Source organism: Drosophila willistoni (genome assembly GCF_018902025.1).
Source record: "Drosophila willistoni isolate 14030-0811.24 chromosome 2R unlocalized genomic scaffold, UCI_dwil_1.1 Seg167, whole genome shotgun sequence".
Taxonomy (NCBI): Eukaryota; Metazoa; Arthropoda; class Insecta; order Diptera; family Drosophilidae; genus Drosophila; species Drosophila willistoni.
In genome coordinates, this window is record NW_025814050.1 from 5,101,303 (window position 1) to 5,112,884 (window position 11,582).

Genomic DNA, 11,582 nt, shown 5'->3' on the forward strand with positions numbered 1-11,582 from the left:
CTGGTCGACAAGTTTGAGTGCAGTTTTGATTTTGAAGAGAAGAGAGATCCCATAAAATCGTAAATTTGAAATACTTGAACTTCTTTCTATCTCAGCTCTCAAACTATTTTCACATCAAGCTAGTCAAATATTAAACTAAATCAATTTCCAAATGCCATACGCAATAAACTGACCCAATTTTTCAAGTGAAATAACAAAACAGGAAAAAAGAGTAGATAGAGAACTAACAAACTGCAGGAAACTAACCTCAAGCTATTTCTAATCAAAATATGCGACTAAAACGTGAGCTAAGCAGCATGTAGAGACAAGAAGAGACAGTGAACAGCTAGAGTGATAAGGGAACGAGAGAGATAGTGGGAGCGAGGGGTAACAAGAGCTCATATATGCAAATGCCATTGGCAAAGCAGCAGCCAAAAAAACTGGCAAAGCAGCTCAACTTAATACCAAAATAGCTGAGCTCGATAAAAACGCCAACATCAGGGCCAGCAGCTAGTAAGCCACAAAAACCGCACATATCTTCATCTATGCCAGGCACACACACACACACACACACACACACACATTCTCACGCACACAGCAAAGCCTCCTTCCGACAAGAAAAACAACAACAAAAATTGTTAAATAATATTTGAGAGAAGAAAAAAAAAACTGAACAGCTGCCTGGAAGTATGCAAAAGATTTTTGCATGGAATTAAGTTGGTAGCTAACGTGAAATTTACACCGGAATGGCATGGGGTTAGTACGGCTTTGGGCAAGGGTAATATGGGTGAGGGTGAGAATATGGAGGGTGGGGGTATGTGTTCAGATGTTAGACATGAAAATTTCATTTGAAATTGAATATGAAAAAGCAAAATAAAAAAAAAAACAAAAAATAACCAGGCTTTCGGTGATGGCAGCTGCTGCAATTGACAATTATTATTATTGTCAGTGCGAATGAAAAGGCAGCAGTAAACTGGTGCCTGATGCCGATCCAGTGACTGGTTTTTGGTATTCATATGATGTGCTGAATTCCCCTCGCATGCTCTCTCTTTCTCTCTCCCCCTCTCTCTTTCTATTCCCCTGTATACACGCATACGACGCGTCCAGGGTGAAGGCAGCTTCAATAAAATTCAATGGTCGCATTAAAATCATTTAAATTCTATTGTTTTTCTTTTTGGTTTTGCATTTGCATTGTGTTTTTTCTGTTTATTCTCTTTTTTCTTACTTTACGACTGTCAACCCAACCCAACTTACACACACACACACAAATACACAGACACATATGAAGGGCGACAAATGCCGCATAAGCTGTTTTCGTTACGGCTTTGGCGATATCAGTAAATGCATATTTAATGGCTTACGCGGCGTATGAGCAATATGATACGCTTGCCTTTTGTCTGATTTCAATTCGTGCGATTTGCGTTACCAAACACCTTTTCAAGTTAAGCATTTAAAATTGGATATAAAATATATATATATAGGTACTAAAATATAGCATAAAAAAAATAACACAGATTAACTTAGTTTAAAAGAATTCCTTGGAAAATGTTGTATTAATACAAGTACGAAGCTTTAATTACTTTGAATCGACATAAAATAAGCAAAGTTTTTGTTTTAAATTTGTTGCTCATCACTTGTTTAGTGAAAAGCTTCATACATGTACATATCTACATACATATAAATATGTATATCAAGTTGTTTTTAAAATCATAAATGTTGTAGTGGGTAGAAGCAAAAAATGGCAAAATCTTTAACCTGGCAGGCGTCAACCTTTCTTCACGTACGCACCCCGTCACACACCACATATTCGACAATGTTTGCAAAGTCTCAACATCAAAAAGTGCGACGAACACGCGCGTTGAGTGCGCCACGAAAAAGAAAAGACAACAGGACCAAAAAAAGGATAACCAAAAAAAAAAATGATAGGGAAGGGTAAGCAAAGGGGGGGGGGATAAAAAAGAGGGTCCCTGACTGTCTACTTGTTTGCATAATGCCAGGCAGTCAACATACATACTCAACTTAACCACGCAACCACCTCCAGTGGTTTTTATTTTACAATTTCATACCTTGTACTTACTTCAGAGAGCCCCCGTAAAAGAAAAGAGAAGGAAAATGAAGGAGAAAACAAACTTAATGCTGACAGCAGTCAAATCGTTTTAAGGACTTCAACTTTTGTCGCGTTGATTTGTTTGTTGGTTTGTATGTATGTATGTATGTGGGGAAGGAGGCGTGGCCAACTTAAACAAAACGAAACGAGTGAAAAATTGTCTTTTCATTTGCCCCATTTATAAATTATTTAAAGTGTCAGCATGCCTGTAGCAGTGAATGGAATGTTTCGAGGGGCAAAGACATCATTGACCCCATGACCTCAAAAGATTCAAACACACTCACACACACACACGACCGCACATATACACAGACACACATATGGTGACACGACAAAACCATAAACAGTGGCTAAACAAGGTGCTTAAATTATGCCACAAGATCTCAGAGCTGGGCTGTAAATAACAAGCTGGACCGGATGATGGCAAAACCAGCATCAGCTTTAGCTTCAGTTTCAGCATCGCCTCCTCCCTCCCTCCGTCAGCCGCCGTTTAAGGCATGCATTCATATTTATGGTCGTCTATCTCTGTGGTACTCTGTTGACATGGCCATGCGTTGCCTGCCACAAATTGTAGCCACTGTTGGGCCACTCCTCGGCTTCTCCTACGGTTGTCTTCTCATTCCAACGTTTGAGGCTTGTGCTGCTGCTGCTGCTGCTGCTGCTGCTGGTCCTGCTAGTTGTTGGTCTCATGGTTGGTTGATTTTGGTTTTGAGCAATCAACGCGAGGGTGTAGGTGAATGTTTGTGTGTGTGTGTGTGTGTGTGTGTGTGTGTGTGCGTGTGACTGTGTTAGTGTTTACTTAGCGCCACTCAGCTGGCTTCTGCTTATGTTTATACATATGAATATAATTTGTAAACATTTGGTTTTTGAATCGAAACTCAAGCATTGATCTAATTAAAGGCCAAATCATATAAAAACCTTAGTTTGGTGTTTTACGTACATAAAAATAAACAGCCACAGCATCTTAGTCTTTCAGATTTGATGATTTAATTACTGATTTGAAGAATTTTTTTCACTTCTATGATGGCTTTAATGAAAAATTAAATGCGTTGAATAATGTTTATCTCCCATAACTTGTGTTCCTTTTTTCATATTTATCAAATATGTAGTCACACTATTTATGAGTTTACAAACTGAATAGCTCTAGCATAACAGGTTAAGGGACCTCGACAGAGTCTGGCCAAACAAGGTGGAAGGGAGTACCGTCACATCCTGTACGATCTGATTACCTGGCTGTTCTAGTGTGCGTGAGTGTCTGTGTCCCAACTTGCTTTCGTTTCCTTCCTGCCACAGACACACAACAATGCAACAGCAATACAAAAACGTTTTTAATTAAAATCGGATTCGGCATAGACGATTTCCTGAAATTAAATTGCGTGTGGTATGAAAGTTTTGCTTACATTTACCACCTATCTCCCTCTGTTTGCTCTCTCTCTCTCTCTCTTTCTTACATACATACACTCGCCCTATTCTGTGGGAGACATACGAGTATCTCACTTTGATCTTGAGGTTATATCTTTGCCACACTTTAAGCACTAGTTGTCAGTTGTTTAACACTCGAGAAAGGCCATCGAGAAGGAAAACAAAACAAAACAGAACAGAAATAATAAAAACAATAAAAATTGCCACATGAGATGAGACTGCAAAGGAAAAGGAAGAGCAAAGAAAATGGTGGTAAAAATAAATAAAATAATAAAAATTCATAAATGAATGCTTGAGCGCTTCTTGACACACGGAAGTTAGCCACCGGATGTGGATATATGTATATACACAGATATATGTATGTATATATGTACGTATGTATGTATGTGTGTGTGAGAGGATGCTTTTTTGTTGGTACTTGAGCACAATTGCTCTTGTTTGTATGGTCAAGTCCCCACCCTTCTCTTATACACACACTAACACACACAATTGTCTTGATGTTAGTAGATTTTTTTTTGGTGCTGTTTTTCAGTTCCGGTTTTTGAGGCCATCAGCTAGATATTTCTTGGGTATTTATTTTCAAATGCTTATTCTCTCTGGAGTGAAAGATAAGTGCTTTAAGCGTATGACAATAGCTTTTGCTAGACTTGTTTAATTGGAAACGTATATATTTAACTAAACGATATTTCTTAAAGGTTCTAATTCATTTAGTTATCCTGAAAAGTATGCTATGAACATTAAGTTGAAATTTATCATCAGTTTTAAGCAGGCCACACCCATATACATACATGTATATATATATAAACATGCACACACGCACAACTCATACTTTTGTGCCTTGGCCTGGACACATCCTTTATCCTTTTCCGCTTTCAGTTTCAGCCAATGAGGCAATAATAAACAGTTTCCGTCACTTGTTTGACATATCTACAAGACGAAATCAGTTTGTATGTTTAATGATATGTACAAAACCTTGCTCAAATATAAACCCTTTTCAGTTGATGTTCTTTGTTTGCGTGCGTGTGAGTGTGTGTGTGGGTGTTGATATTGTGTGTGTGTGTGTGTGTGTCTGTTACAACGGTCGAGTGACTTGGTCAAATATAAAACGGTTTCTGCTGCGGTTATTGCTTGATTAATTTCCGGTCAAATGGATATAGACACTAATGACTATTTAATGTTACAATTTACACTTTATCGATGCGTGCGATTGTATAAGTGAATGTATGTGCCTGTCTGTATGTGTGTGTGTGAGTCAGTACAAACGAGCCATTATGTCAAATTGTCAAAAGCAGACATTAAATTAACTACTTGATAACCATTTAAAGTGAAATCTCTAGTTGAATTTAAATATGCAGAATGCATTTTCCTTTATTGTTTTTCCACACAATTTTCTTATGTGTTACGTAGATGAAAAGTGGTTTTTGTCTAATGCGACGTTGCACGAAAACGAAAATGAAAATAGAAAACGCAAACGCAAACAGAAAACAAAATTTAACTAGAAAAGCAAAGAGAGATATTAAGCGACTACCAAATGCCCTGAATGGACCAAAAACCAACTTCTAACATATTTCTACTCAAATTTTATTTTTAAAACTATGAAATATAGCAAACATATAAAACATTTTTAAGTAAACCAGCAATATTTGGCAAGCAAGAGAGTCATAATGAAAGGAAAGTATTTTGCATATGCATATGGAGGACAGGAGCTGGACAAATGGCAATGGCAATGCCAATGGATATGGTTCTCCTCGTTGTAGCTAGGGTCTAGGGCTCTAAACTGCTGCCTGTCACAAAATTTACCAGGCAGAGCACTGAGTCCAACTTTTGCAACTAGAGGCAGATTTTTTGTTTTTTTTTTATTTGGCTTACTGTATTTCAAATGTTTTTGGTGTGCTAGAAATTTAGGCTGGGTACTTTGGGAATAAGAGAAATGGTATTAATAATTTAAAAAGAACCTTAATAACATGCAATACTAAGAGCTGTACTTAAGCCCTTGAACTAAAATATACCAATTAATAACTATGAAGCTGATTTCAAGACACAATTTATTGTCTTGATAGCTTGTACTTTCCAACAGTTGATAAGATGTAATGTATAAATCAATTTAAGTTCACTTACAAGGTATCAGCAGTTCGACTGTAGCATCTGCTCAAACATTTCAAACTTATTTCATAGCCACTGCCGGTGGAGCTACTGGCCGTCGGCCTATGTGGATACGTTGGTTGGCTTGGACATTGGCCAGCAATGTCCGAAATGGTAGAAGGCAGTAGGTGCAGTAGTTGGTGGCAGCATCACAAGTAGTCATAGCTATTATTTTCCAGCATTATCTCATCATAATTTTGGTGTGCTGGAAGCTAGCAGGGGCATTTACTGGTTGCAGTTCTCTCTTTTACTTCGTTTTCAACTACTACCGCAACTGGCCCTGGGGAACAACATGGAAACATGCAAATAAACGCACTCTGACTTGGTTTATGACTGGGGGTGAACTGCCTGCTAATTCACAAGAAATGTTGGCGAATTATGTTCTATATCTCTGGCAAAAGGCAAAGCCACACAGAGCCGAGCCTTTGAGCAACGCCTTCGCCCATAGTTCATCATGTACAATTTTTTGGTTGGTTTTCATATCACGTATTTTATTACATCGTTATTCATGATATTGAGAGTCCCATATGTGTATGTGTGGGGGGTTAGTATATGGAATGTGTGTGTGTGTGTGTGTGTGTGTTTGAATTTTCTCAGACTTTGGGAAACTTTCCATCAAGTAAGTAAATATATTCAAAATGCAGTTCAATAGATTTTCAGTGCTATAAAATATACATTAAGTTCCTTTAAGCAGCTATATAAAATACTCAGCTCGACCTCACTTTCTGTCTCTTTCACTCTTTTTATTCGAAATCCATCCTCCCCTCTCATAGTGCCTCTCACATAATTAAATTGATTTCTGTTGAATCCGGTTGAGTGTGGAATATATACTTACATATACATATGATAAGATTTATGAGCATAAAGTGAATTTTTCAGTAAATTGAAAGAAGGCAATTTGAAATGTGTTGCGAAAATGGCAACATAAATTCTATATGCATAAATTATGTACATGTGTAGGGTAAATTGAAACATGCGATAGCCAAAATGTTGAAGCATTTCAAGCATTTTCTTCCTTTAGTCTTACACAAAAATATCAACAACTATAGGAATAGTTCCATGATGCATAGCTTAGCATAAAACTTATAAACTATGCGCTTTGTGAGGATTTCATCATGTTTTCATGACTTTTTGCTATAACCCTCCATCAACTTTTCTCATTCTATTTCTCTTTCGCCCCCAATCTCTGCCTCTTTCGCCCCATTCGTTTGTCTGCCTCTAAATCACTCTGTTGGATAAAAAGTTCATATCAAAAATACCAAAGCAAATATTTATTATCCATGTGTGCAAGACTCAAAACTAAACTTAGACCAAAAACTCATGCTGATCTGCCACTACACCTCAGCAGCAAAAACAACAACAGCAACAATACACAACAATAGGAAAATTCGAATGGAAATTATTTCTGGCATTTTAATAAACAACTAGAAACATATAAATACATGGCATAGAGAAGTAGCTACAAAAATATTTAACAACAAATATTTCTAAAGGTTTTAGTTTCATAAACATTTTCAAGTGTGTTTACTCATACGACAAGTTCTTATCCTCTGCCTGCTAGCTCCTTCTTGTTTGTGCGCAATGCGGCGTATACGTAATAATATGAAGTGATGCACAAACTGTTATGGAAAACTGCAAATTGTTGCTGATGAATTTTATTAAATTCTAACTGTAGTTTACTAGAAATACTTTTAACTCCATAATGAATACATTTTTGCTTGATTTGCATCTACATAGTTGTGTTTTTTTTTCACAAGGGTAGATTTCCATTAAAAAATTCGTTTTTTCTTTAATTTAATTTTATTATTGGTTTTGTAGTGTAGAGAAGAAAGCATTGTCAAATGCAGACAATATTTGTTACAATTTATTCAACCAAATGGACTATTTTAAGTGTTGGTGCACTACACAAATATCTTGATTACAATGAAAATAAAATAGGTGAATGTTTTCCTAGACTGACCTTTAATATTGTTTAAAGAACTAAAAACTATTTCATAAATAAGTGTTTTTTTTCGTTATGTTCAAGGTTTGTTTAATCAACTAATATTCATATCTCTTCATTTTATATTATTTATTTAGGTATATGTATCTACATATTTTGTGCTGCTATATGAATCTTCTCTATGTAGAACAGATTGATCAGATACAGATACATGTAGTTACGTATATTGGATTTTATTTCTTATGTTTCATAATTCACACACATTTCTCTCAATTTTCCTGCTTTCAGTCGTAGATATAAGTACGTGAGTGACCAGTTGATTATTATCAAACTTTTAAACTTCTTTGTTTTAAGCACATTTAGTAAGTGTTTCTGTTTTTTTGCGTAAAGTTTAGTATAAGCTTGAAATATTTTAGTTATTATTTAATACACAATGCTTTCCATTATCACCGATGAAACTGCCCTTATATATTTATTTGTTATTTGAGTGTAATAATACTGTAGTTAGGTATAGCATATTTGAGTTGAAGAATTCAAAAATTTAACCACATTTGTTTTAAGACAAGCTGAATGTTTAGTGTAGTGTTTGCATGGCAAAAGGTCAAGAAACTAAAAGGGCATATAGAGTTCGTCGCTCCGAAATGATCTCTTGTGGAATGTGGAATGTTTGTTGCCCTTGTTGTTGTTATTCTTGCATGTAATTTAAAAAACAAACAAAAACGAGGAAAAAAGGCGAGGCGCTAAAATTAAAGCAACAGCAGCTAATTACAAGGCGACCTAATTTTATGGCAAAGTGCGAAAAAAAATGAAGAAGCAGCAACAAAAAGCGAAAAAAAAAAGAACGGAAATCTCGTAGCACGAGCGCCAATAAATGGCAACGAGGCCAAGCACCTCCGAAATACAAACAGAGAGAACCACAGGGAAATGTAACATTTTCTCTCCTCCCATCGGACGGAGTGTGTACGGGTGTGTATCTGTGTGCTTGTTTTTTGCTAATTAGCGAATAACCGTGTTTAGATTGCAAACACTCATGCCGAGGGAAAGAAATAACAGACGCCGGCAAATTAATTGCCAAACAAGTGAGTGCAGAGTTGGCAACTGGAAATTGCCCCTGTCGACCCCAACTGCCGCCCTTTTGATGGAATCAACCCAACAGGACAGAGGCCTAATGCCATCTCCTGCAAATACATTTACAGAAAACAGGAACAGAAAAAAAAGGGAAGACCAACAAAAAAAAATATAAGCCCAAACGAGGGTCGAAATGCCATTTTAAATTTGTTACAACAAAATGTGAAACTTAAATAATTGATTAAATGAATCTCATATTCTATCAAATGTTCAATTATAGTTAAATACATTTAACTTCAATCTCTTCTCTTTAGTATGGCGTTTAGTATTTTTAATCAGCTCTAAATTAGTCAACAATAGGCTGGGATCTTTGTAGCACATATTCAGTGTAGTTTTACTGTTGACCTAATGTTATCTAACTGTTTATAAAATAGGCTAATTGATTCATAGATAGGCTAACAATTCATTTTCATTTCTGTTTGTGGCTATAATACTAATTACTAGTCACGAAACTAGAGATTTGAAATTCGGAGTTTGAATCTATTCCAGAAAACTGAAGCTTAACCAAATGTCCGACTTATCGGTCGGACTACAGATTCATTTCCCAACTGTTTGGTTGATCTACCCTCGGGCACTTGCATCACGCACTTATAAAAGCGCGACAAAAAAAAAATGAAGTAAGTAAGTCGTCTCGCCGACTTAGGTATACCATACACCAGTAAAGCAAATATTTAAAATTTATTAAAAAAAAGCATTTTCACATGCTTTTTACAAGCATATCTTAGTATCTCGCTCACTCAATTATACGAGCACCCTAGCGCCCCCACCAGCTGACGGCCAACTTCGGCCTTATGGAAAAACGTTTATATGCATAACTCGACTATTTTTTGTCCGATTTTGATCAAATTTGGTATTTTGCTAGATATTAGTATTAAATTTAAGTGTGCCAAATTTGATTGCATAAGGTAAAAAAATACGGGAGATAATCAAGTTTTTCAAATTACGGGGGCGGAAAAGGGCGTGGCAAAATTTTTACACATACAAAATGTGTGCATTTACTAGGCGAATATACATACCAAATATGGTGTCTCTAGCTGGAATAGTTTTGGAGATAAACGCTTTTTTTAAATTGCGGGGGCGGAAAGGGGCGTGGCAAAAATTTGAAATAAACTTGATCACTCTACATACTACACGAGTCTACATACCAAATTTGGTGGCTCTAGCTCTTACAGTCTCCGAGATCTAGGTGTTCATACGGACAGACGGACGGACGGACGGACGGACGGACGGACAGACGGACATGGCTAGATCGACTCGGTTGTTGATCCTGATCAAGAATATATATACTTTGTGGGGTCGGAGATGCTTCCTTCTGCCTGTTACATACATTTTGGCGACTTTAATATACCATTTCACCCTATGGGTGTATGGTATAAAAACCAAAACGAACTCAACCAATTCGGACCCCCTGGCAACTGACATGAATGCGGTTGCCGGCCACGATGCCATGTTGCTGACGACAAGGACTGCGACAACGATGGAAAGAATTAGGAATGAGATGGCAATGGGAATGGGGATGGGGATGAGATCGTTGCCACAGCTGCGCTTAGTTAATTAGTTTAGCAGCATGTTGGGCCTCAATCTCTGTCAGCAGTCGGTGTGCTGTGTGTGTGTGTGTTTCTGTATGAATGTGTGTGCGGCACAGTCTGTGTCTGTCATTTTGCCTTTTGGTTTTGGGACACAACTATGCTTGTTCCTGACATAGAAGCTTTTCGCGGGTTTTTCCTGCCAACGGTCGATCACGAAGATACAGTTTCCTACTTTGGTTTTATTTTTTCTCTGTCATCAGGGCTTTAATTACAGCTAAACAATTGAAGCAAGGTTTGGGACATTAGGACATTTTTGTATGTATAGGTATCTAGTTTAAAGACAGATAATGGCATCGAATAGTGTCGATAAGTGCTAATTAATTAGGAAATATCTGTGGCAGAGACTTTTTATTGGGCCACGGAAATGAAAATTAAAACAATGAATTGTTTTTTGCTTTAAGCATTCTCAATGGGAATGAATAGTTTTATTGTATAAATGTAAGATGTGTGCTGGGTTGCTGGTCGTTATTGTAGCCCTGGCGAATAAGAGAAGAGGCAGAAAGTTGGCGAGAGTCGAGAAGTAGCATCGTCGGTGAAAAGTTGTCTGCGAGTGAAGCCGAAAGTCGTGGGTAAAATAAGTTGAAGAATCAAGTCGGTTTAAACGTTGTATTTAATTAAGCCTAATTTCTGAACCCTATTGAACTAATTTGTTTTTGTAAACTGATATAGCATTAAAACTCTCTATTTGTTTTTATACAAATAAAACCATTACATTCTATTACATAAATAGGTGCTACAAAAATCACACATTCAATTCCGACCAGAATACAATTCGCTACAACAAAAAAAAACCATATGCCACATAACTTCGAGTAATTTCATTTTTCCGAATATAGTTAGTTGGTTTTGGTAGGGTTGTCATTATATATCAATTAATTTTAGGTGCACTTATAAAGCTTTATTAATATATTATTTAAGACATAGAAAATGACTTATTTATTTACTTTTTATTAAATTATCATGAGATTAATTCAAGAAATTACAAAATTTTATTGTTTTAAGAAAACAAAATTGAATTTGAAATAGCGGGCTTTTATTTTGGGCACACGGCAAAAATGTCAAGTGTTTTCCTGTAACAAGTAAACTTTGCCGCTTCAGAGAAATAGTTGTATGTTTTTTTTGTTGGCAAAATGGATGAAAACTACGCGATTTATTAAGAAACTAAAAGCGTCACTAACTTAACAATGCTTATATTTATGTTTTAACACAATAACTTTGGGATTATAACACAATAATTTTGATTTCCCTTTCGAACTGAACTATGTGGCAATCA